Source organism: Cinclus cinclus, chromosome 18 (assembly GCF_963662255.1).
Source record: "Cinclus cinclus chromosome 18, bCinCin1.1, whole genome shotgun sequence".
Classification (NCBI taxonomy): Eukaryota; Metazoa; Chordata; class Aves; order Passeriformes; family Cinclidae; genus Cinclus; species Cinclus cinclus.
In genome coordinates, this window is record NC_085063.1 from 1,309,072 (window position 1) to 1,322,168 (window position 13,097).

Consider the following 13,097-nt stretch of genomic DNA (forward strand, 5'->3'; position numbering starts at 1 on the left):
GCTCCTGCATTCTCTCTCTATGGACAAACCTCTCTCTTACACTCATTAAAAGCCGCTCCCAGAGGGAAAGGGGGCCTGGTTCCCTTACGAATATGTGATCCACACCTGAGTCCTGGGTCAGGGGTCCCAAATTCCTTGCCTCAGTACCATCCAGCTGCACACCTGTACCCATAAGGTCCCAGACACGCAGTAACCACGTTGTAAAAGCCTCACGGCCCCTTCGTACAACATCTTTACGAAGATTACGGAGACTCTCGTATGACACGGACTCTGTGACGATCTCAACCTCTGGCTCCCCTGCTGGTTGTGAGGGCCCTGCTTTCTGGTCCTTATTATCCAGGTGCTTTGTTTTCACCTTAGACTTTCTAGTTTCCACAGGGGCAACTACTGCTGGCTGTGAGTTCCCTTGCAGTTCAGCTGGAACCTGGAGAGATGTAACATCTGTGGGTTCCACTGCTGCACCATCAGGTTCTCCCTCTTTAAGGCAGGGGGAGAGTTTCTCAAGAGCTGGGGAAAGGTACTCCTTCAGCATTTGGCCCATCTCCTTCACTAGAAACCCCACCCACTCTGGATGGTTCCTTTCTGAGGTGAGCTCTGGGGCAGAATCAGGCTCAGGGACAACATCCTTAACCTCTGGGGCAGAATCCTTAGTCTCTGTGGCAGGGGCAGGGTCAGGCTCTGGGGCAGAATCCTTAGTCTCTTGGGGAGGATCCTTAGTCTCTGGGGCAGGGGCAGGGTCAGGCTCTGGGGCAGAGTCCTTAGTCTCTGGGGCAGAGCCAGGCTCTGGGGCAGGATCCCTATTCCTTGGGGGACGTATCAGGGTTGTCGTCCAAGTTAATCTCCCCTCATCTCGGAATGTTAAATAGAACAGGTTTACAAGGCCTATTAGCAATGTCAGCCACTGTATGACATCATTACTGCTTAGAAGAGATTTGAACCCCTCAAAAGCTGGTGGAGCAGACCCAAAAACTGTGTAAGGGGTTGGGACAAAATTTTCCCTGGTGTCATATCCTCACAGTATGTACCATTATTAAAGTAACCCCCACAAACATACAGTTAGAGTGTGAGAGCTCTGAATCCATGTGCCCACCTTCCAGAGGAAGTTAAAAATCCATGAATTTCTCACGTTATCAGCCCACAAAAGGAACTGGATAATAGTTACAGCAGCCTGAGTTATAGGACCCATGTTCAAGTAAGGGATTGCAAATGGGAGAGATAAAGCTGTGGCCACATGGAGCCCAAACCACGGTAAGATGGACAACATGATGCCACCTAACACAAAACTGAGGTAACTCAAGAACTGTTATTCCTTTTTCACCCTTTTCTCTCAATGCCCTCGGGCCGCACGTTGGGCGCCAAAATCTGTCTTGGTTTGAAAGACAGGTGTTTGCCAAGGAAAGCAGAAGCTTCCCTTTGGACTGAAAAAAAAAACCGTGATTCTTCCGATTATTATAATTTTGGAATTAAGAGAGCTCTCAGGCAAAGATATGGGGGTAGGAATAACAGTTCTTTACTAGTATATCTAACAAGACAAACAAGAACAACAACAGCTATGAAATTACCCACAAACAGAACAGTAACTCAGTCCCAGTGTTTTTTGGCTGCAGGCACCTTTTCCCTGAGCTGCAGTTCCCAGTGCTGGGGGCGGGCAGGTCCCGCAGAGCCACAGGAGGGCTGGGGGTGATGGCAGCGCTGTCCCAGGGGGAGAGAGAGATGGAGAGAGAGCTCTCCGCTCACGGTGTCAGTCCCGCTGCTCAGCAGAGTGCTGGATGGTGGTAGTTCACAGCGAGAAGACAGCCGGGCAGGGTCCAATAGTGGTTTCCCGACGTTGGGATGGGACAGAGAGGCAGGAGGCAGCGATCGTCCTTCTCCTCTGAACTCCGCGGGGGAAATGGGCCGAGGCCCAGCCTTCCGCTTCCTCTTCTGGCTGTTTGAATCTCGTGGGGTTCCCCTCTTCCCTCCCCTCCCCTCCCCCTTGTCACCAGGACCCAGTCAACAGGTATCTTAGCATGACAATGGGGAAAATTCCACAGAGGGAAAAAGGGAGAGAACTAACCCTCAACACAGGGCTTTCATTGAAAAACTATCCAAGAACTTAATACAATGAGTGAAATTGGGGAAACCTGGCCAATGGCTTTCAAATTCCACAGAGGGTGATAAAACAGAATACATTGCTTCTTTCAGCAGGCACAGATGATAAGACATCTTCAGGATATGAACCCCATGGAAAGACAAATGGATGCTCAGCACTTCTTTTAATTTGGGACAATGTTTCTGACCCTCAAGGACTGTTTCACCTGGTCCTGAGGTAATTTTAGGTACAGTACACCCGTCACCTTAACAAGTCCCTCTCAGGTCTTATGGGAACTAAAAGGCTGCTGGTATTTCTGGAGCTGGAATGGGACACCCATCTTGGAAGGAAAAAGTTGGGAGATTCTACAAGTTTTTGTCTTGGGCAGAGGAGTAAACTGGCACCTCTGAAGGAGGGATTCTGGATCCCTGTGCCCTGTGAAGGTGGGGAGCCTCAGAACCTCCTGGGGTGGGCTTGGCAGGTTGAGTGATGACCAGAGTAGAAGTGTTAGTAACAAAAGTCAGGTCTGGCCCCAAGGGACAGGGCTATGACCCTGCAGGCTGCTCTCAAGGCAAGAGAGGTTCTGCTGGCTCTGAAAGCCCCAGATACAGCCCCCAGGTACAGCTTTGGGAACCACTGACTCCCTCGCTCTGCTCCTTTCATCCCATCCCTGTCACCCACAGTGGCCAGCCCTGTCAGGGACCCAGCTGCCATGCTGTCCTCCAGGCTCTCAGAGGTCCTCACAAATCTATCATTCTCCTCAGAAATCAAGCTTTTCCCCTTCCCAGGCTGGCATAGCAGGGCTGGGAGAACTTGTCTGCTGTCCCTGGCTCTGTGAGAACAGTGGGAGCACTGGCAGGCCCCGAGCCGGGTGAGGAAAGCAGGGCTGTAAAGACCTGATGGGTCCTTGATTCCAATTGTGTATATGTTTAAATATATATCACTGCCATCCTGAGCTATGGCAGTGCCCTAGGAGCACAGCAGGGCAGGGAAGAGACTGCCTGACCACCTGACAATTTGGAGATCTCCCCACTGGGCCAGCTCTGAGCTGTTGCTGACCCAATGGATTGGAGGAGTTTAGGGACCTCAAAGGGGCATGGGATGGACATCAGGAAATCTTCCCCCAGAGGGTGCTGGGCACTGCCCAGGCTCCCCAGGGAATCGGCATGGCTCCGAGGCTGCCAGAGCTGGACAGCACTGCCAAGTATGCTCAGGGTGGGGTTCTTGGGGTGTCTGTGCAGGGCCAGATGTTGGACAGAGGATGATCCTGTGGGTCCTACGCAGGATATTCTATGATTCAGTCTGTGCTCCTCTGGAAGCACACGGAGGAGTGGGACCTCTTCAGGTGAGGTGCCAGTGACATCTGGCAGCTCTGGAGGTTCCAAATGCTGCCAGGACTCCCATGGAGGAAGGGAGTTCTGTCCAGCAAAAGCCATCAGTGCCCTCCTGAAGAGCACAGATCTGATCAGGAGAGGCTGAGGGAGTTGAGGGGGGGGGGGGGGGGGGGGGCTCAGCCTGGAGAAAAGGAGGCTCAGGGGTCACCTTCTTGCTCTCTACAGCTCCCTGTGACAGGAAGGTGCAAACAGGTCTCTGCTCCCAGGGAACACAGAACAGGACAAGAGGAAATGGCTCCAAGCTGTGCCAGGGGAGGTTTATGTTGGATATAATGGAAAATTTCTTCATAGAAAGAGTGCTCAGGCACTGGAAGGTGCTGCCCAGGGTAGTAGTGGACTGAGCAATCTTTTGCCCATGGTGCCAGAACTCTTTCCCTCACTTCTTGGTTCATACTTATATCTTACAGTGCCCAAGTCCATCAGGAAACTGCTGAGGCAAGAGTGGTGAAGGCTGTAGGTGATAATTTCCTTTGCTGGTTACCGGTTGTGCATTTCCCCCAGAGCTTCAAGATGATGTTCTTGTCCTTTATCTCTTTCATGGTCAAACACTGGGAGAAATCACAAGCTCCAGCATCTCCTTGCTCTCATTAAACCTTCCCTGCTGTAGCTGATACACACAGTCCAGAGCAGAGGTTTATGGGCCATTTGCTGCAGGATCTATGGCCACAGTGATCTCTGGGTCTTGCTGACATGATTGCTTGGTGGATTTGTGGAGGAGACCTGAGAAAGCAAAATCCCTGGGAGAAATCACCTGGAATGAAATTCCTGCCCATAGGCAGCAAGGCAAAACTGCATCTTTGGAGTGGGTGGAGCAGGGATTGATGAGGAATTGTGTAAGATAATGTTGTTCAGTGATCAGCAGTGATTGATCCCACTGATCCCATTGATCCCACAGTGCTGTCCAGATGCAAAAATACAAAGTCCCTTCAGCAAGGTGTGTGTGTGTGCTGACAACCCAACCTGGGATCCCTGACAGGGCTCTGTGCCTGCTTTCAGCCCCCCAGAAGGCTGGGACAGAGCGTGGGGGACAGTGCTGTGGGGTGGGCTGGCTCCTGAGGACACCTGGGCCTTGGCCAGCTGTGAGCACAAGGCAAAAGGCTCTTCTCACTGTGGGGACTTTCTGTGGCTCATCATGTGGTTATGGAACTGCAGAGAGCCCAATGAACTTCAGAGACCTAGGCACAGCTGCCATCAGCTGGGGCTCCTAAGAGGGAGGTCAAGCCAGAGCCTGAGCAACACTCCAGCACCTCCATCCTCCATGCAGGGAGGGTGACCATGCTGGGCAGGGACACTGATAGCACTTACAAGCTGCTTTGGGGACACCTGGGTGACTTGCTGGCTGTTTCTATCAGCACTGCCCAGTCCTGATCAGCCACATCTTGTGGGATTGAGTTCTGGGAGTTTTCTCCACAAAAAGGAGAGTGCAGGGCTCTGCCAGAGCTGCCCAAGCTCCATCCCTGGGTGTTTGTTTGTGTTTGCTGGCTCTTGCAGTGGTTTGAGCCCTCAGCAGGTCTGGCACCAGGTGAAGGTGTTGTGGTATTATCTGGGGGGACCAGAGTGGTTATTTTTAGCTTGGTGGAGTTGCTGCTGTCACACCCCTGTGCCCCCGGCTGGCAGGGGAAAGGAAGCTCCACTCCAGGCTGGGCAGGGGCTGAACTGGAGCCCACTCCTGGCTCTCAGGCCCCTGTGTCACACAGCACAGCTGGCTCCCCCTGCAACAGTCCCTTCTGCTCACGCTGGAGTGGACAGGGAGGGGAACAACCAGGGTACACTTGTGCCAGCAGGGTCAGTCCCTGGGGACAGCCAAGGAACCACACCCTGGTCGGTCAGCACTGGGAATGAGGAGTGACTGCAGCTAAATGTGGGGTTTTCTTCCCATTCGTGAAAATAAACAGAAGTCCCTGAGCTCCCTGCTGCAAACTGTGCAAATGTAGACTTCGTGCATCAGGGCCTGTGGCTTGGAATGTCAGCAGATGTCCCTGGAGCTGGTGCAGGGTGAGAGGTTTGGGAGCCCCCGGAGCTGTGTGGTGCCTGCCTGCCCAGCTTGCAGCACAGCTCAGGAAGGTGACATTGAGCACACTGTGAGCCATGCAGCTGGCACAGGCACTGCAGCATCCCGGGAACTCAGCAGGCAGGACCCCCGGGCAGGCAGCTGGCCACAGTCCTAAACGCAGCCAAGCAGGGAGCTGGAGCTGACGGGGTCTGCAGGGGCCGGGAGCCACGGGAAGGAGCCCTTCAGCATCCAGAGAGCTGTCACCAGCCCTGTGGCCTCTGGAGACTCCCAGGGCAGCTCTCTCCATGTGGAATGAGTCCCCAGCCATGCCTTCCCTTCTGGCTGCTCCTGGCATGCCACGTTCTGCCCCAGGGAGTCCTGACTTCAGCTGGCCCTGCCCCAGCACTGGGACTTAGGAATACAGCCCAAGCCAGCTGGAGACTGCTGGGAACCAAGGATGAAGTAGCCAGAGATGAGTAGGAAGAACATGTGGAGAAGGTGAAGAACTTGGTTGTGCACATCTGGAAGGGAGCCCTTGTTTCTGGTCCAGGAACATCAGGGCCAAGGGAGCTCCATAGGGAGCTCAGCACTGTTCTTTTGGACCTGGTACTCCTGGGAATGAGGAAAACCAGGGATTGTGAGGAGAGGCCAGTTCTCAGGACCAGCTGAGCAGGACTGGAAAGGAATCATTAGCTGTGGGAGAATTTGTTGCCAAAGCCTCAGCAGCTCAAAGCCAACCCTTCAGCAGGGCACTGAGTCTGAGGGGGCTGGAGGGGCTGTTCCCATTCCTATGATCCCTCTGTGCCATGCAGGTGGGAATGGAGGTGGTGGGTTCAGGATGGGATTCCTGTCAGTCTGTGGTGGGTTCAGGATGGGATTCCTGTCAGTCTGTGGTGGCACAGAGCAGTGCCCATGGCACCAGCACTGAGCCCATGCCACTGCAAGATGTCAGAGATCCCAGGGCAGGAGTTGGGCTGAGCACTGCTCCAGGGGAGACCAGGGGTACAGGACTGGGGCAGGGCTGAAGGATCAATGCAGGGGTGCAGGGTCAATGCGGGGATGCAGGATCAGTGCAAGGGTGCAGGACCAATGCCAGAGATGCAGGATCAGTGCAGTGCACAGGGAGAGCTACCCCTGCACCTTCCCATGGCAGGTCCTGCAGGTCCAGGAGAGGTTTGGCAGCTCTGGGACAAGGTCCAGCCCTGGCAGGGGGGGGAAGGACAGAGCAGGACCTCACAGCAAGTGCCAGAGATCTTTGTCACATCTGTGGGCTCATGAATGGCTGCTGAGGGAAGCCCAGGGAGCTCTGCCCCTCTCTCTCTCCTGTGCCAGGCAGCAGAGGAGGCTCTGTGCCGACCCATCCCTGCTGAGTACCCCTCCTCTGCACAGCCCCCAGCCACAGAGTAAATGACGGCAGAAAGTGATGCATGTCAGCCAGAGAGATCTGTCACCCAGGCCCTGAGTGTCATCTGGAATTCTGAGCAGGCCTCCCAGTGTGGGGAGCTGCTAGAACTTCCTGTGGGACACCACCCTCCCACCTGCACTGCTCCTCTCCAAGAGTTGGGTATCTTAACAGGAGTCAGGGACATTTGGTGCGAGAAAAGTATTTTCTACAAGGGACTTGTAAAGCACTTCAAGAGTGAGGGTTGTTGGGCACCAGCAATGCCACAAAACTGCTGTGTACATTCTTGTATGAAAAGGGCACAGAAAGCCCCAGGAAGCTGCTCTGTGCTGTGGCTGCACACCCGCCCCAGCCCTAGTACCACTTGACCCATTCTCATCCCTCTCCTCCTCCTGGATCACAGCAGGCACAGGCTGGAATCCCAAATAGGCAGAAGGAGACCCTGGAGCCATCCTTTCCTGTGCTCTTTGGGAATCTGCTCCCTTTTTTCCCAGCTGAGGCCAAGGGCGCCCCTGAATCACTCACTTCCCTGCCAGCCAGGTGTGTTCTGGTGTTGGTGGCTGGAGTCCACTTGTGCCACAGCAGCCATGGGACCACAGGAGCAGTCTCGGCCTTTCCCCACACAGCTCTGTTCTGCCCACTCAGCCTGCAGTGACAGGGACAGACTGAGCTGTGCCACATCCCCAGGGAGGCAGGGAGGAGGGGTTGGTGCAGGCAGTGTGAGGCTGATGGAGCTCAGCCACAGAGAGGCTGGAGGTGCTGGACTTTGCAGGAGGAGAAAAGGCCTGTCTGGGCCATGTTATGGAGAGGCTGGAGGCAGAGCTGGGGCTAATGGACAGACTGGGCCTGACAGCAGGGGTGGGGCTGATGGCTGGGACAGAGCTGGTGGCAGTACTGGTGGCAGACTGCTGGCAGTGACCCCAGTGGCCTCTTTTCTGGGTCCATGGTGTCCCAGAGGGTCCCAGCACAGTGCTGTCCTGGGGAAGAGCCCAGAAGTGTGCATGCTGCTTGGACTGGGAGAGATGAGAACCTCAGAGTCAGCTCCAGAACAGGACCTGCAGAGGCCCTAATGACAAACCAGGTTCCTGCAGGTGCTGGGTGATGCAGTGAATTAAACCCAGGTTGGACTGAGGTTCTTCGGGGGGATTATCTACCAAAATCAGGGCTCTTGTTATTTGGAGAGAGGGAGGTGTTTACTCTCCTCCCCCTCTTGTGATGCAGCCCAGGCACAGAGGCACAGTAATCCTCAGTGTCCTGCTCTGAGGAGATGCTGCTGCGGAGGCAGGGATGGCTCTTCAGGGGGGCCCGAATTGCACATCCAAACCCTGCTCCCAGTCTTGGCAACTGGGAAACTGCAGGAGAGGCCTCAAGGCTTGTCCCAAGGGATGCTAATCTTCAGCTCCCCATGAAGGCAGAGGCTTGGTAGGCACTAGAGCTCTGAGCAGAGGGTGGCTGCTGGCCTGCTGCTGTGCTCTGCACAGACTGCAAAGCAGAGGAAAATTTCCTGTATGAACTGGGGTTCCAGAAGCTCCTGAGTCGTGGTAAAACCAAGCCCAGGACCAGCTGTGTTCACTCAGGCCCCAGCTATGTCAAATATGGCATCAGTCTATCTCTGGGGTGGGGGACCCTAAGTGGGGGCTGTGTGGAGCTGAACTCAGAGGGAGGAAGTGCTGCCTGTCCAGGAATGATGCTCTCAGGTTTCCAATGAGTTCATCCCTGTCACTTCTCTGCCTCCAGTTCCAACATCAGCTTCTTCAAAAAGCCCCCAGCTGATGGGGGTCACAGAGGCCCCTGGCCAAAGCCCTTGGACCTGGGGACTGCATGATGGGGGGGAGTGACTACGTGTCCTTGCTCCTTGCACTTTTCCACACTCCTTCTGCTGCTTCCAAGCGCCTTTGGCCATGCCTGGCACTGACAGCTGTTCCTGGATAACCCCAGATGGCCGGGAAGCCAAGGCAGCTGCCAGTGCAGCCAGCCCAGCTCTGCAAAGTGCTTCTGTTTCCCTGGTCCTGGTTTCCATCCCATCCAAGCTGGAGGAGACCAGGCAGCCCTGATGAGATGGCCCCACTGCCAAAAAACTACTTCATACTCTTAGTGGAAATATTATTCTTCCAAAGGTGCCTTCCAAAGAGTCAGGCAGTGTTTAGAGTGGGATGCAGTGGTGGGGTGAGTGGGGATGCAGCCTGTCCCATATTCTGGGGATGGAGCACACATGTCCCCTGTGGTTTGTTCAAGGATTTTTGCTGATCAATCACTTCTGACTGTTTCTGCAGAGGAGCTGCATTAACAAATGCCACGGCCTTTGCCTGTGTCCCCAGTGGGCTGTGAGAGTGTTTAGCGGGAGCCCAGGCTGCAGCAGGTCTGGAAAGAGGCCCTTTGATATCTGTGGGTCACAAGAAGGAACAGCAAAGGAAGAAAGGACAGCTAGGAAGCTGCTTCGGAGTGGGCGAGGGCTGAAACGTCCCCTGCCCTGAGCATGGCCTCCCTCTCACCTTTGCTGTGTTGCTCTATACTTGGCACAGGCCCTTCTCCCAACCCTCTGAGGGAGATCATGGCTCCATACTTAGCACAGGCCCCTCTCCCAACCCTCTGAGGCTGATGCTGGCCCACTATTCCTGCTCTGGCCTAGGGCTCCTGCTCCCAGCTCTCCTGGCACAGGCTGTGGGAGCTGACAGTGTCACCCACTTGTCTGGACATGCAGGTGACACTGTGGCTCCTGTGCCCATGCTCCAGGAGCTATTCTGAGCTGGCTGTCTGTGCTGCTCTCTGGCAGGTGCAGACACAGACACCCAGGACAGCCAGGAGCGCACGGACCAGTGCAGAGAGCTGCAGCTACCACCCTCCCAGCAGGACACCAGCCCTGGGACACCTCCAAGCTGCAGGAGGGGCTGGACCTGGGTATGGGCACATGAATTTGCCTTCCCAAGTCCACCAGGTGCTTCCTGCAGGATCCTGAATGAGACACTGGCTGCTAAACCTGGGTAAAGCCAGGGTGGAGCGTTCTGACCTGTGGGAGAGCTGGGAAAGGAAGGTCCTCAGTAGTGGCGTGTGATGCGATGCCACATCAGCTCCCACAGGGACATGGTGTCTCTGATCATTGCCATGCGTGCAGAGGAGCAAGAAGGACATGGTCAGAAGCTATTTCCAACTGGTGCTCTGTGGCATCCAATGCAGTCCAGGCTCTGGAGGTGTTCTTGGTGATGCAGCTCACCCTGCCCGGCAGCCACTGTTCTCCCAGCCAGCATCACAGGCTGCCCTGATAGCAAATGATCCTAAAAGGCAGGGCTAAGGAGATCTCAATAACTTCTCATCTTACATTCACTCATGGCTTGGAGCAGTAGCTTCCCTGGCCTGCTCACAGCGCTGTTGTGCCAGGCTGCTCTCTGTGTCCCAGCTACAGCTGGGACAGGGACACCCCTGAGCTGCAGGACTCTCACAGCACCTACCAGCCCAGCACTGATGGGGTTCTAGGCCTCTCCTGCCCCAGGGCTCCTTTCTGAGCATATCCTTGCCAGGACTGTTCTGACTAGTTCATTACTGTGGGATGAAGGTCCCAGGGCTGTGGTTAAGATAAGGACTCTCTTCCAGCACTGTGGCCAGGTCCGTGCTGGGCACATACCCACAGCCAGGGCAGGAGGCAGACAGAGGCAGGAGGACCAGGCCCATCCTACTCCTCAGGCTCACAGCTCAGGAAAAAAGCCCTACCTCAGCCTCCTTGGAATCTGCTCCCAGACCCTCAGTCTCCCCAGAATCTGACTCCAGCACAGCCTGTTGCACTCACAGGCTACACTGAAGTCTATGACCAGCTCCAGATCACCACATGGGATGCACCAGATGGAAAAACAGAAAGGCAAGATAAATTGAATGCTTATTCCTCCCCTTCTACCAGGATCTCTCCCCTTCTACACCTGTAACAAGTTTTGCACAATCCCCAGGTTTCCCCAGGAGGCACTTAGCGCAATAACCCCATTACCCTGCTCACCTTTTTGGAGAGCTCCTGCTGCACCGCCCCAGGGGAGGGGGGAGGAGCAAAGGGGAAAATGTTCAGCTGTGATAATTTAGAGTTTTTAAGGTCTAAAGGTGGTGATTTAAGGGTGCCTGAGGGGCAGCTGCAGCCAGCACAGCCTCCTGTCCCCAGGCTGCTCTCTGGTTACTCACATCCTTAGACAGCTATCCCTGGAGGACAGGCACAGGCACACCGCAGGGGAAGTGTGAGAGGAGGGTATTTTTAGGTGACCACCTCTCTTATCTGAGGTGTGCTTCTCCACAGTGTAAATATACATGAACACAGGAGCGCTGCAGCCATCCTGCCTTGGAAGGGTGCTTTTCACCCATCCTGATCCCCTAGTGAAGAGTCTGTTGTCAAATTATGGCATGAGGTAAATTGGTGTCTGTGGGTGCCTGAGCTGAGCCCACCACCCCTGTTACATGCAAATGGATCAAAATGACAAGGAGGCCTTGGAAGCTTTTTGTGGTGTCATCCCTGCTCCCCTCCCAGCTCCAAGAACAGCAACACACAGCATCAGGATGCTGTGTCTTGCCAGACACAGCACAGTGAGCACATTAGTCCCTAATGAGCCTGGGCCCCACTGTGCCAGGCAGACAGAAATCCATATCCACAGGATTTTCTGGTCCTGCAGGGCTTATGAGCTCTCTCAGTAAGCCAGTCAGAGGAAATGGGATAAGCCTTGCTTTACCGATGGGGAATTGAGGCACCAAAAGGTTTAAGTGACTTAAAAGGGATTTGGAGAAGACCATCTCTAAAGCCCAGGTGCAGAAGCATCCCTGGAAGAAGGTGTGACCTTTCAGTGTCCACCTCATTAAAAACACAGGGTGGAACAAACAGGAGGCAGCCTCAGAGGAGAACTGCTGCTGACAGCCCTGTTCCATGTGCCCCCAGCTCCTCCAGATGCCCCCCAGCTCCTCCATGCCATGAGGCTGATGGCGTGCAGGGAGCTCCTGGGACTGTGGCTAGGCAGGCACCTGTGCCCCTCCTGCTCTGCTCAGCTGTCCCTTGCCCTGTGCAGTGACAAACAGGGCCTGGCCCCCAGGGCAGCAGCGGTGCTGGTGCCAAGGTTAGGAAAGCCGCTGTCCTGCTGCCAGCAGTGGGCTCAGGGGAGCAGCCCAGGTGATCCCAGGGAGCCTGTCTGCCAGGGGCTCTGTCATCCTGCATATCCCCAGCCTACTGCTGGCACTTGAGCTCTCCTTGGGACTTACCGAGGGGTTTGTCTCCCTCTCCTTTGCTTCCCCTTCTCTTGGGCACTGTGGTGGCTCTGTCTTGTTGTCAGGAATGGGAATTGTTGCCAGGAATTGTGCCAGCACGTGCCCGGTACATGTGCCAATGTCAGCGGGGATGTGCGGGCATGAGCACACAGGGACAGGGGGACAGTCTTGGAACCTGGACACCCGGCTTCATTCCTTCCTTCCTTCCCAGCATTGCTCCCAGGAGTGCCTGTGGGGCAGGGCTGGGAGCTGCAAGGGGCTGACCTGGAGAAGGGTGCAAAGGTGAGTGCTGCTAGCCTGAACAGGGAACAGGTCTGCTCCCCCAGGGATCTGTACCTGCAGACACCCAGGGCAGGGCTGTGTCCCCGGGACTCACCCTGCAGGTGGCCCTGGCTCTATCCTCCCTGGCACAGCCCAGCTGTGGGCCCAGCTGTCCTGTGCTCTGGGAAGTCAGGAGTTGTTCTGCAGAGGGGCACTGAGGTGGTTTTGGAAATGGCACAGGACAATCATTGCTGGGTGCTGAGTTGTCTGTCACATTTGCTTTTTTAGAGAGCCAGAGACTGAGGAATTTGTAAACACCTCATGTCATAGTTTATTTGTTGCCTTCTGACTTTCCATGCTCTTTGGCACCCCATGGGAATGCTGGGATCAGGAGGCCAGAGCTTTGCTGATAAATACAGGACAGTAGGCTGGGGTGACCCCAGGAGCGGGGCATAGGGATCCCACACTGAGTGTTCATGCACCAGAAAATGCTGTGGGGATGAATAAACTGAGCTCTGAGCTGCAGAAAAGCCGTGGTAGTTTCCTGTGAAAGTGCAAAGTGGCCCTGCAGCATGTGGAGCTTGGCTGGAGAGAGGCTCCTGGCTGGGTTCAGAGAGTGTGGGAGATGCTGTGCCCCTCCAGAGGGGTTTCTGGATGGACTCAGGGTATGGAGGGGTGCCCTGCCCTCCCAGAGGGGCTCTTGGCTGGGCTCAGGGTATGGGGGTGTCACTGCCATGTCCCAGAGTGGCTCCT